General features: G+C 53.3%; 1 long non-coding RNA gene across 1 annotated transcript in view; it reads left to right on the top strand.

Annotated features, from left to right (window-relative positions):
* Positions 1 to 213: 213 nt before the first annotated feature.
* Positions 214 to 10822, top strand: part of LOC102733720 (uncharacterized) — a 71461-nt gene continuing 60852 nt past the window's right edge. The window contains exon 1 of the long non-coding RNA XR_014138815.1: positions 214 to 423. This is a non-coding gene — a long non-coding RNA (uncharacterized LOC102733720). The remainder of the gene's footprint in view (positions 424 to 10822) is intronic.

Here is a 10822-nt window from a genome sequence, read left to right as displayed (position 1 = left end):
CAGCCCGAGGATGACCTGTACCGGCGGCGCCTAGCGGCTGGGCGGTCAGGGCAGGCTCCCTGGAGGCGGCGGCGGCCCGGGCCCGGCACGCGGGACTGGTCCCGCGGCCCTGCGGAACCGGCTCGGAGGCGAGCGTTGGGGCCGGGCCGGGCCAGGCCGGGGGCCGGGGGCGGGGGCGAAGGCGGTGGGCTGCGGCCGAGGTCCGGGCGGGGGCGGCGGGCGAGTTAGGGTTAGGGCGAGAGGATTCGGCTTCCCGGCGGCAGAGGGCGCCTGGCGCTGCGGTCCAGCGCGCCGGAGCCGCCCGCGCGGGCGCCGAGAGGAGAGGCGAGGCGAGGCGAGGCGGGGAGCACGAGCGGCGGCGGCCACTGCCACGTATTCCCGGCAGTGGCGGCGGCGGCGGCGGCGGCGGCGGCACGGGAGGAGGTGAGCGGCGCCGGCGCCCGCGGGCAGGTGGGCAGGGAGCGGCGCGGCGGCGCGGCGGGCGGGCGCGGGGATCGGGCGCCGGGCACCGGGCGGGGGTGCCCGCGCCGGGACAGCGCGGTTCCCGCCACGCCGGCTCCGCCTCCGCGCCGGGTTGCCGGCCGAGGCCCGGGCGCCGAGCCGGTCCCGAGCGCAACTCGTGCCGGCGGGGCGGGCGGGGGCCGAGGGGACGCGAGCCCGCCCGCCAGTCGCGGCTCGGGACGGGAATCCCCGCCGCTGCGGGAACGGGGCCGCGGCCGGAAAAGTTGGGGCGGACCGCTAGCCCGCATGGGCCGGGCGGGAAGTGCGGGTGCAGGGCGGACCCCGGGGGACGCAGGGACGCGGTGAGGGGGGGGCGTCCCGGGCCGGAGGCGGGGCGGCCGGGAGGGCCCCGTTTGGGAAGGCGGGAGACGCGGCTCCTCCGCGGACGGGGAGAAAGGGGGTGCGCTCCGGCTCTCCGACTGCAGTGGGCAAGTGTCCGGCCGGGGGGCCCTGCGCGTGAGGAGGGAGGATGAGAGGGAGGCCCTCCGGGGGCGAGCGCTGGGGACCGGAGGCGAGCCGGTGGCGGGGTAGAGTGCTGGGGAGTGGGTTTTGCTTGCTCTCCGCCTCCGTTGGGGCAGACCCCGAGAGAGGGGTCAGGCTTGGAGAGTTGGGGTCACCTCTGGCGTCTGAAGACCGGATGGGGAGTTCCTGTAAGGGGTGCGAGAGGGAGCTGAGCGTTGCTTCCTCCACCGCTTGGGTCAGGTCCCGCCCCTCCCCATCCGTCAGGTTCACCTCCCACACTGCAGTGCTTTTGTCCTGGGGAAGTTGAGGAGGGGATCCCTCAGTGGGTGAGCTAGTTAGGGGTTCCAAGGTGAGCAGGATTGGACTGTATGAAATCCTGACTGCCGCAGGGAGCTGTCTGAAAGCACAACTCTGACCTCCTCCCACACCCACCCACCCACCCACCCAGTCCCTCTGCATAGGAAATGTCAGGGATTCCCTGGGCTGGGCCAGCAGGTCCGCAAAGGCCAGCCGCACAGCTGCTCACAGGGTCCTGGGTATTCTGAAAGGGAATAAGACATGGCCCTTTATTCCCTGGCTGAGGCTCGTTTTGCAGAAACAAGTGGTTCTGGAGAAGCTGGATGCTTTATTAGAACAGCCTATGTGGTGCCCCTTGACAACAGCGATGACTCATGTTGGCCTTTTTTTCTTTTTTCAAATAAACTTTGTATTCAGGACACAAGTATGCCAGGTCATTTGCGACATCGATGGGGCTGGAGGCCCACACCTTGGGCCTTTTGAACCCTAGTTCTAGTCCTAGATACATGAGCAAGGAGGATGACCTTGGATGGGTCCTATCTGGACTTCAGTTTCCATTTCTCTGAAATGGGGTATAAAAACAGAACTAGATAATCTGGTGGAGGCAAGAGTCAGCTTCTGAGGGGGACTGAAATCTTTTTCCTTGTGAGACTAATCAGTCACATGACATCAACATCAGCCGATGGTAATTATGGAACTGAGGATGGACTTAACAACAGATAAGATGCAAGAAAGATTGCAAAAAACAAAACAAAATAAAAAACTAATAGTAATTGGTACTAGATTTATAGCATGAATACTGTTGTGGTGCAGGCCATCAGTATACATGGCTGTCTAGCAATCTTGGCTATAAAGTTGTTAATTGTGCTTTGAAAAAATTAGGTATATCTTACCGGCAGACCTGAATTTTTTCTTTCGTTTTAACCTTCAAGTCTGGAGTGGATGCTCGGTTGGCTTGGTCTTGGTGCAGCCTTACTCGAAGAACACCCCCAGGATCTCTCATTGCCACTGTACTAAAGATTTCCTTCTGTCTGACGGGTCCTGGGATCCTTGTACCACCACACTTCTGTCGTTTTTTTCCCTGTGGCTTGAGAAGTTGTGAGCCGATTCCTGTTGCATCTGGCATTTCTGAACTTCCCTGGTTTCCTTTCAAGTGAGTGTAATTCATAGGCAAACGGTTCGTTAGATGCAACACATTAAAAATAACTTGAAGTAATAATGTGGCCACTCCTCCCTAGACCCCCTGGGCGGCCTCTGACTAGAACTTCCAGGTCATCTGCTGGCTCTCTTGTTTGGATGCCGAGGGGCACCCCCGAGTTGAGATGACATGGCCAGGCCAGACGGCACAGTAACGATGAAGCCATGATGCTAGAAGGGGAGGAGGATTTTTTTTTTTTTTTTTTTGTATTTTATCACAAATTGAAATGCTCCTATCCTCTTGTTCTCTTCCATTAGCTTTCAAAATCCATATTGGGTTTGACCACATCATTTTCTGTAATCCTTTTTTGGTCAGTTTCTTGGAAGCTGCAGTTAGTGGTTATCTCTGAGTTTGAAGTGGTAAAACTATATCCTCCCCCAACACGTAAAGGCATAACTAATTAGATTGAATCTTTAAAATGTCTGTAGTGTATCTATATGTGTGCTCGTCTGTGTGTGTAAATTTTACTTTCCCTTAGGACTATGAAATTAGTGAAAATTATGATGCTAATAACAGTTACTATTTGAGTCCCTACCACCCTATCAGACACTGAGGAAACAAACTGTTAAGTGTTACAGCTGGCTTGCACAACTTGCTGATGATCTTTGAAGCCAGATAGCCTTTTTGTAATAGTGGAAAAGGAATTCTTAGCTCTTCTACAGGGTTGCGGTAGTAAGTGAGATAATGTATATGAAAAGCAATGTGTAAACTATGAAGTATTTTCTAGCCCAGGCAATATTTTAGTGTAAGCACTTGGGGATACTGGACGCTTGAGTCCGTGAGTCTTGGGTGTCCGGTAGGTCTCAGTGTACCTCCTGAGCCCATCCCCCGGCCCCTCTGAGCCTGTTCTCCTCATATGTAAGATCAGGATCACTGCCTTATATTAAATGAGATATGTGGTGGGTGCTCAGTGAAGGTTGGCGTTCACCCCTTTCTCTCCCCTTGCCCACAGGCACTCGGGATAATGGGATTGATTCAGTCTTCCAGTAGGAATTGGCCTCAAGGGAGAAAAGGCTTTTAGGGTACATTTTTGTACTTAAGAATAATTCTTCCAGCTTTTGCCTTCCTACCCCAGTGGCCGTTGCTCATGGTGAATATTCCAGGCCCTGCCATCATCTAAAAGGAGGGAGAACAAAACCAGAGGCCGGAAAGGACTGTCTTTGATAGAAAGTTGAAAATGGGTAAGGCTAGTTTCCCTTTGCCCATTTTGTGCTCTGTCTCCTTTTTATTCGTTTTGTTGGGCAGGGAGAAAGATACCAAGTTTGGGGGCATTTCTAGCTGGAAGGAGGCATTGGAAGAGCTACATTGTAAGGTGGGAGGGCAGGGCGGGCTAAGGGCTGGGTAGGAGATGGAAGAGTGGAATCTGGCGGTACAAGCCGGAAAGTTTGGTGTGGGGAAATCTCGGTTAGGTGTAGGATTTGGCTGAGTATGGGGCCAGTTTCCATCCCATCCTATAAGGCTCTCTTGTGGGGCTTTGAAGTTTTTGTCCTCCAGGCAGATTTTGACTGGTTGTGGTGGTATCATAAATGAGTTTCCGTAGTAAGTCGTATGCTGGAAAGGAAATTAAATTCCAAGAGGGTGTTTGTTGTGACTGATGCCAGAATTTCTCAGAGAATTTTATTAAGATTCAGTCAGCCTATAAAAGTACTTCTTAGTTCTCTGAAGATATTAATTAAGAAAGAGTTTTCCAAAAAATAGAAGTGTCTCCTTTGTGAACTTTTGAAATATAATCTTCCTAATCTTTGGAACAAATGAAGTCCAAAAAATCATAGAGCTATATATTTTAGAAACATGTCCTCCCCAAAGTGATGTTTTCCTTCTTTTCCCATACCTTCCCTCTTCTCGCATTACTTTGATAATAAGTTGATTTTGGTTTCTTTCACATTTTGGTCGCCTAATTTTTATGTCGATGTCCCTGCATGTGTAGATCTCTACTGTGCCTTCTTTGGCCCTGAGTTCATGGCTAGTCCTTCATTATGAAGAGGTGAGGGACAGGTAGAGACATCACCGTCATGGTTCTTGGGGAGCGAGGCTGTCTACAACTTTGATGTAATCGTCCCAGCAGCTCTGGTTGATCGTGCTATCCTCGATGCACAGCTGAGGACGTGGGCACCCGAACACACGTGCGTCCACGTAGCCAGCAAAGGGTTAGTCTGAGTGTCCGCCGTGACCTCTGCGACTCCAGTACCCGCGTAGGTAGAGGCTTTGCGTGCTCTGCGGGGGGTTGGACTCTGTCCTGTAGGCTGGGGGTTTTCATTAAGGGAGAGGGGGTCAGATCTGTGTCTTAGAGTGGGCTGTGTGGGATAGGAGGTTGGGACTGGAGAAATGAGTCCATTGGAGTTCCTGGCACCGTGGAAGGGTGATGAGGGCTTGAACTGGAGACATTGTGACCGTGGCCATGGTGATGGCAAATGGGGATGTGTCAGGATGGATCGCGCTTTGTCCCTTTGGATGTCGGAGCTGAGAGAAGGAGGAGCCAAATCCAACCCATGCTTGTCTCTCCTCCCCCTCCCACTGTAGCTCTGACCCCCATTCTGACTCTTGGTAGACTGAAAGCAGCCTCTGCAGAAACCGAAATTGCCCCTTTGGTCTCTTTTGACGGCTAGGGAAAGGTGCCCAAGTACAACCTGGAAGCCGCTTCCCCTCTGTTTGCCTGTCTCCTAGCCTTATCATTTCTCCTTTTCCAGGAGCATCTCACAGGATTGATTCAGGTTCCTCCGACACCGTTCCTCAGAAATGCTGGTTCAAGCATTCCGACCAAGTGAAAAGCATCAAGGGGAAAAGGCCCTCAGAGAAGGAAACCTCCCTGGGGTGGAGTCTGCACCCCACTGTTCCCTGATGGACTCAGTGGACCCACCAGGGGGTGTGGTCCTCAGTTCTGGCTCTTCCCCAAGAGGTGATCTGCCTCGAGGTCAGGGTGACTTGTGGTCCCCCAGCATGGGGGGGCGGCTGGCCAGGAAATGTGAGTGGTGGTGGCTGAATTCACAGAGGTGGCCAGCCCTGGGAGGAGATGAGACCACCCTCGCCTGAAGGGTACAGACCTGGGGAGGGGGGCACACCAAACTCAGGTGAAGCAGAGTCAGAGCCAAGGTAGATGGTCGGTCCTGGTGGCTAGTGTCCACGGGTTCCCGTCATAGGATGCTCTGTTGCCACCTCAGGGCTCTGCTGGTCTCATGCCCTCTCCCTCCTTCACTGCCAGCCTCCGTAATAAACCTGCCTGGGCTTCCGGCTTCCGTCTTCCAGACTGCATGATACCCATGCCCTTTAGATGGTTTCTTCTCACTCGGCTGAGCCAGTTGATCAGGTTCCGGTTTTATCTGGGCTCTATCCTCATTGCAAGGAGGCCAGGGGTTCCCTTTATTTGCCTGTCTGCTTCCCGGCATCTGCAGTCACAGCTGTCTCTGCCGCCAGTCACTGCAGAAGACTCAGCTCCCCCGCTTTCTGCTGGATGGTCACCTCTTTCCCTCCCAAGATGTACCCACCTTTCATTGCCCTGAGAGCACCTTTAGGTAGTGCCCGAGCTGTGGACAGAGGGCCCGTTGAATTTGGTTCTTGCACGAACAGGGTACCTGTTTCCTGGGAAAACATTTCTGCCTGAGGATGTTAGCTGTCGTGCATGCTTCCTGAACGTTATGCCCTATGCAAAGCCCGTTTGTTGGTTTTCTCTTTGCTTCATGTTTAGCTGCATGTGTGTGTTTGTTTTAATTATTACCGGGAAGCAAAAAAATATTTATCAAATATTTGAATCCATAGAAGTGCTACTGCTGGCAAGCAGAAAGAATAAACATATATTTAGCGCCAGGCTGCCATTGATTTATCTCTGCCTTTCCCACATTGTTGCTGCTTTGTTGGCAGAACCATCTGATTTGTATACTGGTTCAGTTTGGATTTCTGTCACGAGCGTGAAAAGATGCTCGGCCGTTTGCCTAAGTGGAGGGTCTCCAGGGAGTGGGCCTGGGGTTTGCAGGTGGGGGGTCTTACCCTCCCTGCGCTCCTGGGAGCCTGGGGGCTTTGTGGCCAGGAGGCTGGAGTTTGGCCAGGCCACTGCTTTGGGTTCCCTGGGAGCAGCTCTGCTCGCCTCTCCTCTGCTGTTGGAAGAAAGGAATTCTCTCAAATTTGCGTTTTCTCTTCTTTTCTCGTCCTGTGGGGGTGAGGGGAGGGAAAGTGTTAGCATAGTGAGGTTTGGAGCCCAGCAGGTTCGGGGTGGGTTCAGCTGATGGGCAGCTTCCACAGAACTTTTACAAAAGTTTTCTTTGGCTTCCCCCCCCCACACATTTCCCTTCTTCCCTGTTGCTCCCAATCCAGTCTGTCCTCCGTGGCTTGGAAATTGAACTTGGGGAGACCTTGGAGTGTGGCACCAAAACTTGCGCAGACGGGTGGGGCAGTTCCACACCAGAGCAAAACCCGGTGTTGTTGTTGTAGTTGTTTTATGAGTTCAGTTGCTTTTCTCCGAAATAGTATAGGTCATACATGAGTACATGATGCTCTTCCGCCCCACCCTCCCATCCAAGCAGTGTGGAACTACATGATAGAAAATGTAAAATCCTCCTTCCCCCCCAGCACCCCTCCCCCACAGGCCGCAGCCCTGCTGGGGCCTCAGAAGTAACCAGTTTTAAGCAGTTTGTTGCCTATCCATCAACTGTCCATCATCTAGACACAAATGCATGTAGTTTTATTTCCTTTTTAAGCAGAAACTGATTCCACCCTATATACCGTTTCACTATTTTGTCTTTTCACCTAATGTATTTTATAGATCTTTTCATGCATGTAGCTCTTCTCTCTTAATTTGTCTCATATTTGTCTCTCAGTATTTTATAGTATAGATATATCATAATTTACGAGTCAGCCTGCTTTTCGCTTTTCCTAGACGCGTAAACCAACTCATTGCTTTTGCTATTATGTCTTCGTACGTATACATTGCTAGGTGCACATGCGTGTGGTTCTCTAGGAGTGGAATTGGTGTGTCAGAGGTTCTACACATTTATTTATTTATTTGAGAGAGAGAGAGGGAGAGAATTTTAAGCAGACTCCATGCCCATGCGGAGCCTGACGCGAGGCTCGATCTCACAACCCTGAGATCATGACCTGAGCCGAAATCAAGAGTCGGACGCTTAACTGGTGGAGCCGCCCGGGCGCCCCAGGGTGTTGCTCATTTAAACTGTTCCAGGGGCACCCCCACTGTGGGCTCTCAAGGACTGTACTGGTTTAAGTTGGCAGTGGTGTATGAGGCTGCCCACTGCTCCATGGGTTAGCATTCTTCTGGGTGAAAGAAGTGAATAGGCTTCGTGGGCATTTCATTGATTATTGGTGAGGCCGCGAGACTCATCATTCGGTGTCTGGATCTCAGTGGCCAAGTTCATCGTAACCTTGGAGGGTGAAGGAGCCAAGCGCTCAAGGACCAACACTCTGCACAGGGCGGCGTGAGCGTCCTGCCACCAGGGCTCTCAGTGTGGCATGGGAAGCAAGGGCTCGTGGTGTCGCATTCTCCCCGCTTCTCCCAGAGGCTACATACTCTAATAGAACACTTGAATTTTGGCCTAACCTGCCGGAGTATTTTTGTGAACCTCTCCCCAAGGAGGCAAGCATGTGTAAGCAGCACCTTGAGACCAGTCAGTTCGGCGTTGCTGAGGCAGGGATTCGAGGCTGGACAGCTGAACTGGGAGGACGTTTAAAGATTGCATGCTGGAAAATCAACCTTCTTGTGCTGGAAGAGCCTCCAGGAATATGGTGAAGGAAGAATCTTTTCCTCCAGCAGTGTGGTAGTCTCCCTTTGTCCTGGCTTGTTGTGGGAATATTTTGATGGTTTGTCTCTTAGCAGGGTGCCTTGGGGAGAAGCCATGGTTTCTTAGGTGTTCCAGGGGCCTGACCTGGTAGAGGAGGCATCTAGAGGCCCGCACGACTGGGCTCACCTGGGCCGTCCCTGCAGGCTGAACTGTCCAGTGGGCTTTGGGAAGCTCTGGATTCCTGGCTGATGGTGTTCTTTACCTGCCATTCAGAGGGGGCAGAGAGAAGGCGCGATGGAGGAGTCAGCCTGGAGTGGTACAGAGGCTCTAGCGTCAGGCCAAGCTGGGTTCTAGCCTCCGCTTAGCCATTTATGGCTGTGCGACTTAAGCAAAGTTGTATTTTCTCTCTGGGCCTCAGTTTCCTCATCTGTAAACCAGGAATCATATCAGTAGCTACCTCACAGCATATTATTGTGAGGTATTGTGTTGCGAAGATACGGAGAGTAGTTTATAAAGCTCTCAGCATATTACCTAGTAAGTACTCGGTAAGTAACTATGCTATGTGTCCCTTTTCCTTAATAAATGTTTATAAACTCATGAGTGCGTATTACATTTGCTAAATATCAAAATGTGAATAGTGTAGTGATTAGAAAGAGGGGTGTCAGGAGATCAGTAGGTGACTAGAGCCAGCTTGGGATCAGTTGGGGTTGTGGGAATAAAGAAGGGGTGAAGGCAGGAGGTTTTGGCAGGGAACCTTTGGGGGGGCAGGGAGCAGCTGTGATGTTCTGTGCTTACACCAGACTTCCTGCTCTGAAACCCCAAAGCCCCAATGCTGAGGCCTCCCCCCCCCTTTTTTTTTTTTAGATAGACTTGAGTATTGGGGGATCCTTAGTACAACTATTCCTCTTTGTTTCTGAGGAGGCTGAGCGAGGGCCTGAGAGGTGAAGTGCCTTCCCCATGCCACACTGGCTGTTTCAGAGCAGAGATGGGGTCCGGCTCTCCTCCTCTGTGGGATGAGACTCCTCCCCCCTCCCCGCACTGCACTGCCCATTTCCAGGTGCAGGAAAAGAGAACCTCAGGGTGTTAGGTGCTTAGTGTCAGTCTGCCAGCGGCCCCTCCCGAGGCCTTTGTGAGGTGAGTGCACTGACGTACAGAGAGGTGAAGTCAAGTACAGGCCAAGGTGAGGCAGGGCTGGGACTCCGACTCGGGTCTGCCTGGCTCCAATGCTCATGCTTTTACCTTCTGCCCAGTTACGTTGCTGGTGGTGCTGGCCCCCCGTTGGTGTCTCTGCTGGTTCCTGCCCCTGCTCACCTGTAATTGCCCTGCTCAGGGAGTGATGTCCGCACACGAGTGTGTGCCTGTGTGTTCGTGTATGACGGCAAGTTCATTTGAGGTCCCTCCTTTGTTTGCTGCTGGTTGGCTCCCGCAAGCCAGTTGACCATGAAGAAGCCTGTACCTGAGCCCTCCAAAGCAGGCCGGGCCTCTGAGGTCCAGAGGGGGGAAAGGACGCCTCATCCTTGGGAGCCAAGTTTCATGCGTGAGCTTGGTGTCTGGGGGCCTGGCAGGGATAGAGCCACCAAGCAGGGACGTGGACGGCACCTGGGCAGAAGGCGTGGCACTGAACAAAAGAAGCTAAAATCCTGTGCTTCGGGGGTTTATTCTCTAGTGCGGGGGGACAATCAGTAGTTATAGTTCATGGTCTGTGTATGAGTTTCCTGGGGCACGCGCATGCGAGATCAGGAGAGCGCGAGGGCTGGGAGGTAGGTGAGGGCGTCCAGGACTGTCATAGCTCTTGGCCAGTCTTTTGGAGGACTTTGGCCTTTTGCTCTCTTGGGACGGGAGCCGCTGTTGGGGCTGTGAGCACAGACTGAAGCAGGTCTGGCAGTGCCCAGCGCATCTTGGGAGTTTTCCAGACTCAGATGGCCATCGCAGGATGGTGTGCACCCACCCAGATGGAGTGGAGCAACGGTTTCTCTGTGCTTTCTTTTTCAAGTGTGAGTGCTCTGTTGACCCTTGATCCACTGCCCTTTCCTGTCCTAGGTCTTTCTAGATGTCTTGGACCCACCCACTTCTCCACACTGAAACCACAAACATATTAGAAGAGAAAGTAGACAGACCAGGCTGGGGGGTGGCTGGGAGTGCCGGGAAACTCAGTGTGTGTGTCGGGCCTGCTGGGAGCCGCTCATTCTCCTCGAGCCCGAGGCCTGCCTGGTGCACGCTAGGCCTTGGTGAAGGTGTTTATCACCCCGGCAGATTTAGAAAATGCTGAGGTCAGTGTGTGAGCGCAGGGTGTTTAGCTCCCCGGATCCTTCTGTGGATAAAGTCACTACACTGTGAAAAGAGTCGAGTCAGCTCCCTTGGGCAGCAGGCCGCATTTGGCCTTGAAAATACAGGGCAGGGAGGCATGCCCAGAAGGACCTGTGGAGAGCCCGAGAGAGCTATGTGCTTGCCCAGGGGCCTGGGGCCTGCCGTCTCTGCTGCCCACGCTGTAACTGGCCTGCAAAGTTTTCCACGCTCTTCTTCTTGTTTGCCCTAAAACCACTGAGGCCTGCCATCTGAATGTCACCGAAGAGGGACTTCGGGCAGTGGTGTGTCTTCAACACGTCCGGCCTGAGGGTCTGAGGCCTGTGCCCGTTCGGTT

The sequence above is a fragment of the Leptonychotes weddellii genome, chromosome 11, assembly GCF_054177405.1.
Source record: "Leptonychotes weddellii isolate Sample4059 chromosome 11, ASM5417740v2, whole genome shotgun sequence".
NCBI lineage: Eukaryota > Metazoa > Chordata > Mammalia > Carnivora > Phocidae > Leptonychotes > Leptonychotes weddellii.
This window is presented reverse-complemented; position numbering and strand designations above follow the sequence as displayed.